The following is a 12,004-nucleotide window of genomic DNA, read 5'->3' as shown; positions in this document are numbered from 1 at the left end:
ATGATATGAATGTGATGAATATATTGTTGCAGGGGACTGATTTATACACCAATAGTAAGTACACGTTTTCAAAACCCCTTTCGGACAAGGGGGAAAGGAGAGATCTAAATTGAAAGAGTCACCATCTGAACGCTCAAGAAGTTACTGGAGATGAGGATATCAAGATATTGTGAGGGATGCACGAGGTCTAAATAAGTTCACATTTGTAAAGCACTTCAAAGGGTGCCTGGCACACAGGAAGCACTCCATTATTGCTATTGCTCTTAAGATTGTTACTGTTAAAATCTCCAGTAGCTCTCAATCCAGTGTTACAGATAAGCACATAAGCTGATAACGAGCAAGGTGATGAATGAATAATAGAGCTATGAGCAAAAGTCCAAGGGCATCCCCAGAGGGAAGGGGGCAAGTATCTGCCAGGGAATAGGGGGAGGGGCAGGGAAACAAGATGGCACCCGGAGATCACCTGACCGAGGAAGGCGCGAGTTGCTAGAACTGGAGCACCACCACCTGACTTCTGCAGAAACATTTTGTCAGCAAATCTTGTACGACTAAAGGTTCTATTTCTCCAAATCTCTAATATTCGAAGTTTGCTCACTATGCTAAGCATCCTTTTGCCACTGGCACAGGAATGGGGCCTTAACCACTGGGCAAAAGAACAAGGCTTTCACCAAGTTGACATGAGAGTATGCAGGAGGGAGAAAGAGGTGACTGAAGCTGATGATGGTGTGGCCCTGTACTCCAAGGAGGTTCCAACCCCACCCGGAAGTCCAACTGGGATGATCAAGGCTCCACGAGGGAAAAGTGCATTCCCATCCCCCAGGCTCCAGTCCCTCCCTAGCAGAGGAGAGACAGTTGGGCACAGACATGGTGATGCGTGCCCTGAGCTAGAAGGAAGGGCTAGGCAGCAGGGGCCGTCATCCAGCTTGGCAGGCATTGCCCCAGAAGGCCCACCTCTTTCCTCCAAACCCATGCCAGGGGTCTAGCACACTAACCCAGTGTTTCCTAAGCCAAACAACATGGAAGGCTGCTTAAAAGTCTACATTCTTTACCACAGGCCATTAACTTTATACGTAGGCAAAACATATTTCTGTTCCTCCTTTTCTTCAATAAACAGAGTAAAGAAACTTTCTGTGGGTAGTTCACTCTGGACCAATGAAATGAGGGCAGCTATTCTGATGGGAATAACTAATGAGACATGTACAGAAGAAAAAGCTAAACATTAAACAGAGGAACACTGTTGGTAGAATTAAATATATACAACTTTTTCTGGAGGACATTTTGGCAACAGCTATCGAAATTGACCCAGTAATTCCACTTTGCCAAATTTATCCTATGTGTGTATTCCTTGACATGTGTTCAAGGATGAACAATGGTGCATTATTTGGGAAAATGTTTTTCAACCGAAAACAAGCTAAATGTCCATCTATAGGTGCTACTTACGAGGCTATCTAATACCTAAAGCTTCTCGATGTACATGAAAAGCAAGGTTCAAACCGTATGTCTATTATAATGCTACTTATATAAAAACATCCATGTATTATATATCTAAATATATATATATATATATATATATATATATATATATATATATTTACAATATGGATATATTTGTATATATGGATTAGAAATGCCTGGAAAGATCTAGATGTGACAAACTGGCAGATTAGGGACAAATTTGGTCCACAGGGAGATTTGTTTATTGGGTTTTTTTGTTTAAAATTTCAATTTGAATGCCTTAGGAAGGGCTCCCATACAGTCCTCTTAACTCTCGATTCTCTTCCACCCTTTGATTCTCTAAATTGTTTCCTGCCTGACCCCTAAATGCAAGTGAAGAGAGAAATGGGTATGTGTGGGGGTAGCCAGAGGGGTGCTCTAAGCTTTTACTTTCCACTTCCATCGTGTCAACAAACATGACTTTTATGACTTAAGGAAGGGTGGGGTCAGGACTGAAGTCTTTCACTGTCAAGAGAAGGACTGGAGGAAAATAAGGATCCTGAAAAAAGAGACACTGACTTGGAAGCTATCTCTACAGTCCAGATAAGGAGCAGAGAGCATCTGAACAAGCAGTAAATGCAAGGACAAATTGTGAAACCCAGATATGAAACTTCTTTTAAAATCCCTTATCAGCCACAGCAGTTAAAAGAATGCACAGACTTTTCTTTCTTCTTCCTTCTTTCCCCATCATGAAAAATCGCAGCCTGTGGTTTATCCCATGGGCCACTGGGCAGGGCTCTGCTGTGCCCTGTGGGAATCCAGGTCTGCTCAGAGCACTCCTGGGGAGTCTCATTCTCCCATGCCTGCGAGTTCATTCTTTCTCTTCACCGTGTTGGTACCAGCTGTATAGAAAGCAGGAGTCTTCGCCACCAATGGTGCAGCAGAAATCAAACGCGGATTGTCCCCGGACAGAGTCAACCGGATGGTACTGTCCTGGCCCCTGTTGCCTACCTTGGAGGATCACTGGTTTCCACAGTTCACTTTGAGATAATATTAGAAACCCCACAGCCTGCAAGGAAGAGTAAAGCTTTACCTTAAAATGAGAACAAGGAAAACTTCCAAATGAAACATTCCCTTGTTTTTGGCAGTAGCTAAAAGACAGCCTGGTGTGAGAGTCCTGGAGGCCATACTATGCTCTTTCATCTACTGGAAATCCTTCAGTTGAATGAAATTATTTATTTGAAAAGGTTTTCGTTGAATTTAGGCTGGTATTTCAGAGACTTTCTCTTCTGTGTTTGAACAGTAGGGAATGTAGCATGGTAAGGAAGTTGGAGAGATTAGGCATGAATAAAGTCAGATCCATGACCTACTCATCTCTGGCTGGTTCATTTCTCAAAAAGCGAGAGAGGGAAGGGAGAGAAAGGGGGATGGAGAGGGGGGCAGAACACAGAGGTTTTACAACTGTAGAAGGGTCTACTGCCCATTGGTAACCCCCGTTCCCACTGCGTCTGTCCCACAACATTATGCTTGTCAGAGATGTTCAAGTCCTTCAATGCAAAGCCACTGGGTTCATACAAGTAACTCAAATGTCCATCAACTGATTCATGGATAAATAAGATGTGGTATGTGACACAATGGAACAATATTTAGCAATAAAAATGATTAAAGTACAAATACTTGATACAACATGGACGAATCTTAACGTTAAGTGAAAGATGCCAGACATGAAAGACCACATATTGTATGATTCCATTTCTATAAAATGTCCAGGATAGGCAAATCTGTTGAGACAGAAGGTAGGTTGACGATTGCCTAGGGTTGGGAAGGAGTGGGGGAATAGGAATGATTGCCAATGGGTAAAGAGTTTCTTGGGGAGGTAGTGAATATATTCTAAAATTGATAGTGGTGATGGTTACACAACTCTTTGAATAAGCAAAAAACCACTGAACTGGATATTTTAATTTTTTTTTTTTTGAGAGAGAGAGAGAGAGAGAGCACACCCAAGTTGGAGGAGAGAGAGAATCTCAAGCAGGCTCCATGGCCAGTGCTGAGCCCAGCGCAGGGCTTGGCTTGATCCCACAATGGTGAAATCATGACCTAAAACCAAATCAAGAGTCAGATACTTAACCAACTGACTCACCTAGGTGCCCTTGAATTGTATATTTTAAATAGGCAAAGTGTATGGTAAGTAGTTATATCTCAATCAAGTTGTTACTAAAAACTGAAAAGAAGAAAAGATGTATACCAAAAAAAATTCATTTAAAAATCTGAAGTAGCTAACAATATATGTATATTAAAAAATACTTTGGAAGAAGGAATATTACTGGAGATTAAGAAGAATTTCATAATAATGAAAGGGGATTGATTCATCAAAAAAAATTCTAAATGTGTGTGCATATGGTCACAGAGCTTCAAAATAACTGAAGCAAAAACTTATGGAACTTAGAGGAGAAAGAGACAAATCCACAATTATAACTGGAAATTTGCATATTCCTCTCTCAATAATTTATAGAGGAAATCGAGAATGAGAGCATAGAACATTTGAACAACACTATCAATCAACTTGAACTAAGTGCCATTTCAAGAAAACTCCATCCAACAAAAGTAGAACACATAGTCTTTTTAACCGAACATGAAATATTCACCAAGATAGGTCATATTCTGGACCATAAAACAGGTCTCAATAAATTTAAAAGGATTGAATTCATATGACATTTAGTTCTCTGACCACAATGGAACTAAATTATAAATCAATCCTGGAAAAATATATGGAAATCCTTAAATATTTGGCTATTAAACACTAGACTTCTCAATAATTCGTGGGTTAAATAATAAATCACAAGAGAAAGTATTAAATATGTGAACTGAATAGAAATGAAAACACAACATATCAAAATTTGTGGGATACAGCTAAAGCTGTGCTAAGAAGGAAATTTATAGCAATGAGTGATTATATTTAACAAGAAGAAATGTCTCAAATCAAAAATCTAATCTTTTACCTTAAGAAACTATACGAAGAAGAGCAAAGTAAAACCAGCTAAATAGCAAGAAGGAAATAATGAAGAGCAAAATCAATGAAATAGAAACCAGAAAACAATAGAGAAAATCGATGAAAAGAAAACCTAATTCTTTGAAAAGATCAATACAATTAATGAAACTCTAGCTAGACTAATCAGGGGAAAGAACAAGAAGCCAAACTTACCAATATCGGGAATAAAAGAGGACAGAATACAAATCCTCAGACATTAGAAAGATGAAAAGGAAATATTATCAACAACTTTATGATGATAAATCCAACCACTTCAATGAAATAGACAAATTCCACGAAAAATACCAAAGATCGTTCAGGAAGAAAGAGATCAACTGAATATCCTTTTATCTACCAAATAAATTGGACTCGTGATTAAAAACCTTCCCACAAAGAAAACTCCAAGCCTGGGTGACTTCACTGGCAAATGCTACCAAATATTTCAGGAAGAAATAATCCCAATTTTATACAAAGTATTCTAGAAATAAAAGAGTCAGGGACATTCCCAATTCATTTTACAAGGCCAGCATTATTCTGCTACCAAAACCAGATGAAGGCATTTCAAGAAAACTACATACCTATATCCCCGTGAACACAGATGCAGAAAACCTTAACAAATCTTTGGCAAGCTGAATCTAACAGCACATAAAATGAATAACACATCATGACTAAATGGGGTTTATCCCAGGAATATAAAATTGGTTTAATATTCAAAAATCAATCAGTGTAGGGGCACCTGGGTGGCTCAGTCGGTTGAGTGTCTGACTTTGGCTCGGGTCATGATCTCACATTTCATGGGTTCGACCCCTCATCGGGCTCTATGCTGATAGCTGGGAGCCTGGAGCCTAATTCAGATTCTGTGTCTCCCTCTCTCTCTCTGCCCCTCCCCTGCTTATGCTCTCTCTCTCTCTCTCTCTCTCTCTCTCAAAAATAAATAAGCATTAAAAACAAAATCAATCAGTGTAACTCACCACAATAACAGACTGAAAAAGAAAAACTGTCTCAATTAATGTAGAAAGCATTTGACAAAATTCAAACTCCATTCTTGATTAAAAAAAAAATCTTAGCAAATGAGGATGGAAGGGAACTTCCTCAACGCCAAAAAAGAAAAACCCGTCTCTACCATTATTTTCAATGCTTTCCCTACTAATATAGAGAGCGAGGCTGGGATGTCTACTCTTCACATTTCCATTCAGCATTGCACTGGAGGCCCTAGGCAGTGAAATGATGCAAGAAAAAATAAATAAAGTCACACACATTGAAAAGGACTAAGTAAAACTGCCTCTATTTATATACAACATGATCGTATACTTTGAAAGTAGTAAAGAAACTATTTAAAAGCTACCAGAACCAGGGTGCCTGGGTGGCTCAGTTGGTTAAGCATTCGACTCTTGATTTTGGCTCAGGTCATGATCTCCTGGTTTGTGAGTTCAAGCCCCGTGTTGGGCTATGTGCTGACAGTGTGGAGCCTGCTTGGGATTTTCTCTCTCTTCCTCTCTCTCTCTCTCCCCACCCCCCCCCCGCCCCCGCAACTTGCACACATGCATTCTCTCTCTCTCAAAATACATAAATAAACTTTAAAAAAGTTAAAAATATAAAATAAAATAAAAAGCTACCAGAATCAAGAGGTGAATGTATTAAGATTGTAGAATACAAGGTTAATATATGAAATTATCTTTATGTCTATTTACTAGCAATGAACAATTAGAAACATACTATTTACAGTAAATACCATTTACAATAACATCCAAAAATATGAAGTACTTGGGTATAAAATAAATAAAATATCACAATATCTCTATACTGAAATCGTTACTGAGAAAAATTAAGGAAGATCTAAATAAGTGAAGAGTTATATGATGTTCATAGATTAGAAAACTCAATATTGTTAAAATTTCAGTTCTCCCTTAAGTGATCCATATATCTGACACAATTACAATAAAAATCTAAGCAGACTTTTTTAGAGAAAATAACAAGCTGATTCTAAAGTTTATGTGGAATGCTCATTTTGGTAGGATTTAGGATAGCTGAAACAATTTTTAAAATAAAGAACAAAGTTAGGGCACTTACATTATCTTATTTCAAGACTTACTCTAAAGCTATATTAATCAAGGTGAGGTAGGTATAAAAATAGACGTGTGTGGGATTGTAACAGAATACAGAGTCTAGAAATAGACCCACATGTGTATGATTATTTAATTTTCAATGAAGTTGCTAGGGCAATTCAATAGTGAAAGGATAATATTTTCAGAAAATAGTACTGTGACAGAACAGAATTCTATTGGCTATCCACATACAAAACACACACACATGAGGGGGGGAGAAAAAACACCTGGACTCTTACTTTACATTACTTAGGAAATTTAATTGAAAATGAACAACAGGCCATATTAAAAACATATTTAAAATGGACCACAGATCGGGGCGCCTGGGTGGCGCAGTCGGTTAAGCGTCCGACTTCAGCCAGGTCACGATCTCGCGGTCCGGGAGTTCGAGCCCCGCGTCAGGCTCTGGGTTGATGGCTCAGAGCCTGGAGCCAGTTTCCGATTCTGTGTCTCCCTCTCTCTCTGCCCCTCCCCCGTTCATGCTCTGTCTCTCTCTGTCCCAAAAATAAATAAACGTTGAAAAAAAAATTTTTTTTTTTTTAAAAAATGGACCACAGATCTAAATATTATAAGAACTATAACTATAATAGTTCTGGAAGAAAACATAAGAAAAAACTCTTAGTGGACTTTGGTTAAGCAAAATATTCCTAACCAGGACATAAAAATATAAAATATAACAAAAAATGATAAATCGGATTTCATCAAAATTAAAAACTTGTTCTCAAAAGACACTGTGATGAAAATGAAAAGTCACAGATTGAAAGTATTTACAATACGTATGACTTGTAAAGGATTTGTATCCAACTTACCTAAAGAATTCCGCAACTCGATAAGAAAACAACTTGATTTAAAAATGCGCAAAAGATATGAACAGACACTTCACCAAAGAAGATATATGAATGGCCAATGGGCACATGAAAAGATGCCTAACATCATGCATCACTAGGGAAACACAAACTAAAATTACAATGAAATACTACTTCAGGCCCAGCAAAGTGACTAAAATTAAAAAGATGGACAATACCAAATGTTGACAAGGATGTGGAACAACCAAAACTCTCATACATGGCCAGCCAGAATGCAAAATGGTATAACCTCTTTGCAAAACCGACTGATTCACGTAACACTAAGCGTATACTTAAAATAGGACACAATAACTCTGATGCTGGGTGTCTACCCAAGAGAAATGGAAGTGTATGTTCACACAAAGTCTTGTTGAATGTTCAGAGCAATTTTATTCGTAACAGTCAAATCTAGAAGTGTCCTTCAACTTGTCAATAGATAAATTATGGAATATCCATTCAATTGAATGCTCCACAATACAAAGGAATGAATTACTGATATGTGCAACAATGTAGATGTTTCTTAAAAAACACATAATAAATGAAAGAAGCCAGATACAAAAGACTACAACCCATGTGATTCCATTTACATAAAATTCAGAAAGGGAAAAACTATAGTATCTACAGATAGAAAGCAAATCAGTTGGGGTCAGAGACCAGGGGATCAGGAGAGGGCATTAATTGCAGAGGTGGCCCAGAAAACTTCTTGGGATGTTGGCAATGGTCTGCGTCTTGGTTGTGATGATAGTGAATAGGTGTATACAATATACACTTAAACTTACTGAATATTATTGTATATAAACTATACCTCAATAAAGCTGATTTTTGAAATGATATAAAGATAATATTTTGTGTAAGTTTAGAACAAGTCTGGAAGAATGTACATTAAATTGTCTTATAATTTTTTTAATGTTTATTCTTGAGAGAGAGAGAGAGACAGACAGAGCATGAATGGGGAGGGGCAGAGAGAGAGAGGGACACAGAATCTGAAGCAGGCTCCAGCTCTGGGCTGTCAGCACAGAGCCCGATGCGCGGCTCGAACTCACAAACTGTGAAATCATGACCTGAGCCGAAGTCAAACGCTCAACCGGCTGAGCCGCCCAGGCGCCCCTCTTATAATTTTTTTTAATGTTTTATTTTATTTTTAGAAGAGAGAGAGAGCGTAAGCAGGGGAGGGGCAGGGAGAGAGGGAGACACAGAATCCGAAGCAGGCTCCGGGCTCTGAGCTGTCAGCACAGAACCTCATGCGGGGCTCGAACCCATGAACTATGAGATCATGACTTGAGCCGAATTCCGACGCTCAACCGACTGAGCTACCCAGGCTGCCCCCGGTTCTTAATAATAGGGATGAGATCACAAAAGACTTTCAGTTTCATTTTGCTATACACTTCCATAAGGTTTTATTTTTTTAACAAAGAGACTTCTATGTTAGGAGTCTTGTGATTGCTGGTGATAGAAACCCAACTCAAGCTAACTTAAGAAAAGGAGGGATTTATTGGTTCACGTGTCTATGTGGTCCGGGGTAGAGTCAGAGCGGAATCCAGGTACTCCAACGAATCTGTTGAGAATGAGGCTTTCCTCAACTATCGGCCCTTCTTTTCTCGGTGTTGGCTTCATTCTGAGACCGCCTTCCCCCCTTTGATGATGACGGAGCAGCCTACTGGCTTAGCAACTCCGGAGGAAAAGACACACCATGAAAAGTCCTGGGCCAAGTCTTAATGATCCAGTTTAGGACACATGTCCTTCCCTGAACACTGGGACCATGACAGCGAACCCTGGGTCATGGGACCATGCATGGAGTTGAGTAAGGGCAGGGTGGTCTTAGCTCAGCCCTACATTGAGGATCAGTTCCCAGTAGGAGAAGAAAGAAAAAGGGGGATCCGACGTCAGAATAAAACTGGCTTGGTGAACAAAAGCCCCAGATGACCACTACAGTGTGCTGCTTTTGGAATTAGCAGGTGGCGGGGGGGGGGGGGGAGTTATTTTGTTTCTAATCTTTAGAATAACTGAACCCAAGGCAATATTCTTTGGTGCTCTCCTAACAGAGCACAGTATAAAGGAGGAGAGAGGCATTCCTTGGCCCGCTGGTATGAACTGAATGTGCCTACCCAAAAGTCATGTGTTGAAACATTAACCCCCAATGTGATGATATTAGACGGTGGGGCCTTGGGGAGGTAATTCGGTTTAGATGAGATCACGAGGGTGGAGCTTCCATAGTGGGATTAGTTTCCTCAGAAGAAGACAAAGAGATTAGATCCCTCTCTCTCCCTCTCTCTCCCTCTTCCTCTCCCTCTCTCCCCCTCCACCATGTAAGAATACGGCGAGAGGGTGGCCATCTGCAAGGCAAGAAGTGGGCCCTCACCGGACACCGAGTCTCCCAGGACCTTGATCTTGGACTTCCCAGCCTCCAGAACTGTGAGAAATCAATGTCTGCTATGGTATTGGTTACAGCAGCCTCAGCTAAGATAGTAGCATGTTTCTCTGAGCTGGACTAGAGAGGAGCGAAGGAAGATGCCATCCAAGAGGACCACTTTCCTTGCCAAAACAGAAAGTAATTTGTAGAAAGGGGTACTGGTGTGGTCCCTTGAAGGAAATGGTATAGGAAGTTGACTAGGGACGAAAAAAGGATTTCTGAGTCAAGCTGAGGGTGGGTTAAATTGGACCATGTGACCATTCTGGGGGACAGGGATGGCTGAAACCCTCGGGGGGTGGCTCCTATGTGCCACCACCAGCATTCGAGCTCCACGATGAAGACGCCGTGCTTCTAAAGTATCAGGCCAATTTCACTTGATGGTAAATCATTTTAAACACTTTGTTATTAATACAAATTCAGATGCATTATGAAGCGGAGCGCAAGAACTGCACGAAAATAAAATAAAGATGTCTTGCTTGCAAGAAACCCTTTGGGCTGCCGCTCATTCTCTGCTTTGCGTGAATTCAATCTTTCCTGCTGTTAGGAAAGCTTTAGTGGAAAATTTTGAAAGCTACTTCTTTAAGGCATAAGGGTTGGGGATAAGGGATGTTCTTGGGGTTTTTTTTTTTTTACAGTGTCCAGACACTTTCCAGAAGAGGAAACCAGGCAAGGATTCAGAATTCAAAACTCTGGGAGTTTGAGGACAGGACTACCATCTGGAGGGGCTGGCAGAACCGATGCGAGGCTAAGCATTAGGGACTGAGGTTCAGCACTGCTCATGCAAAGCCTGAAACAGCTGCATTCCTGGGTAACATCTCATGCGGAAAGTATGGGATCCTGCCCTGGCTCAGGGTCTGGATTAGCGTCTCTTGGTGGAGCAGGAATCTAGTGTTCTTGGAGAAGCAGATTCATTTCTGGGGTCAGGGGAAGTTCGCCTCCAAACAACGAGCTCCAGTGAGCCAGCTTTCGGCTTCAGAATCGGTGGAGGAAAGAGATGGAACCCAGAGGCTTTGAATTCACAGGTTTCATGAAATATGGGAGGGCAACAAAGGGTCATCAAAATAAGGACGTTTTCACACCAGGAAAGTAAGGACACAATGGAAATGACATTCCTTCCCTAGAAAAGGACCATTAGTTGGCACCTGGTCTTTTCCCTCTCCCCTCCCCCCCACCCTTATCCATCATCACAAGGCAGGAAAAACAAACAAACAAACAAACTTTAACACGGATCACATCATTCCGCGAAAGTGGGAACTGGTGAAGCAACAAGGTGGGTCCCTCCTTCCATGCATTCTTGGATGAAATGAAAATTACCCCTAGGAGGACGTTCTTTTTTTTTTTTTTTTTTTTAATTTTTTTTTTCAACATTTTTAATTTATTTTTGGGACAGAGAGAGACAGAGCATGAACGGGGGAGGGGCAGAGAGAGAGGGAGACACAGAATCGGAAACAGGCTCCAGGCTCTGAGCCATCAGCCCAGAGCCTGACGCGGGGCTCGAACTCACGGACCGCGAGATCGTGACCTGGCTGAAGTCAGACGCTTAACCGACTGCGCCACCCAGGCGCCCCTAGGAGGACGTTCTTAAAAGACAGAGGGATTAGCTAACACTACGGTAGTAATCATATTGCCATGTATAAATGTATCAGACCTACGTGTTTTACACCTCACACGATCGCATGTATCAATTATATTTCAACGAGAAAAGAAAGAAAGAGAGACAGGGAAAGACCAGCTCATGGCAATCAGCTGGACTTCTACAGTTTGACCACTGGCTAACGCCCGTCTCTTCTGGGTGGGGGCCCTTTGGAAATCCTAATCAATAAATCTTGACTATCACGGTGGATCTTATAAAGTACAGGAAACGAGAAGGGGTGGAGTCGAGTGGGAGAATTAAATCGGATATATAGATTCTTGGACTGAGGCGGATGAAGAAATTAAGTAATTACAAATCCAAAGGCAAAAAAAAAAAAAAAAAAAAAGGAAGAAACACAATCAGCCTGCACCTGGAGCATTAGGTTCTGGAAATCCAATTTGCACATAAAGAGTGAAGGGGCCTTTGCAAAGGGGGGCAGGAGCTGAGAGGACCTGCTAGTAAGCAGAGGACCGTTGCCCTGGAGACAGTCTTAGCGTAGAAATGGCAAATAGAAAAATAACAGGGGCTTAAGGGAGAAAGAGAAAAAGG

Source organism: Prionailurus viverrinus, chromosome A2, assembly GCF_022837055.1.
Source record: "Prionailurus viverrinus isolate Anna chromosome A2, UM_Priviv_1.0, whole genome shotgun sequence".
Classification (NCBI taxonomy): Eukaryota; Metazoa; Chordata; class Mammalia; order Carnivora; family Felidae; genus Prionailurus; species Prionailurus viverrinus.
This window is presented reverse-complemented; position numbering follows the sequence as displayed.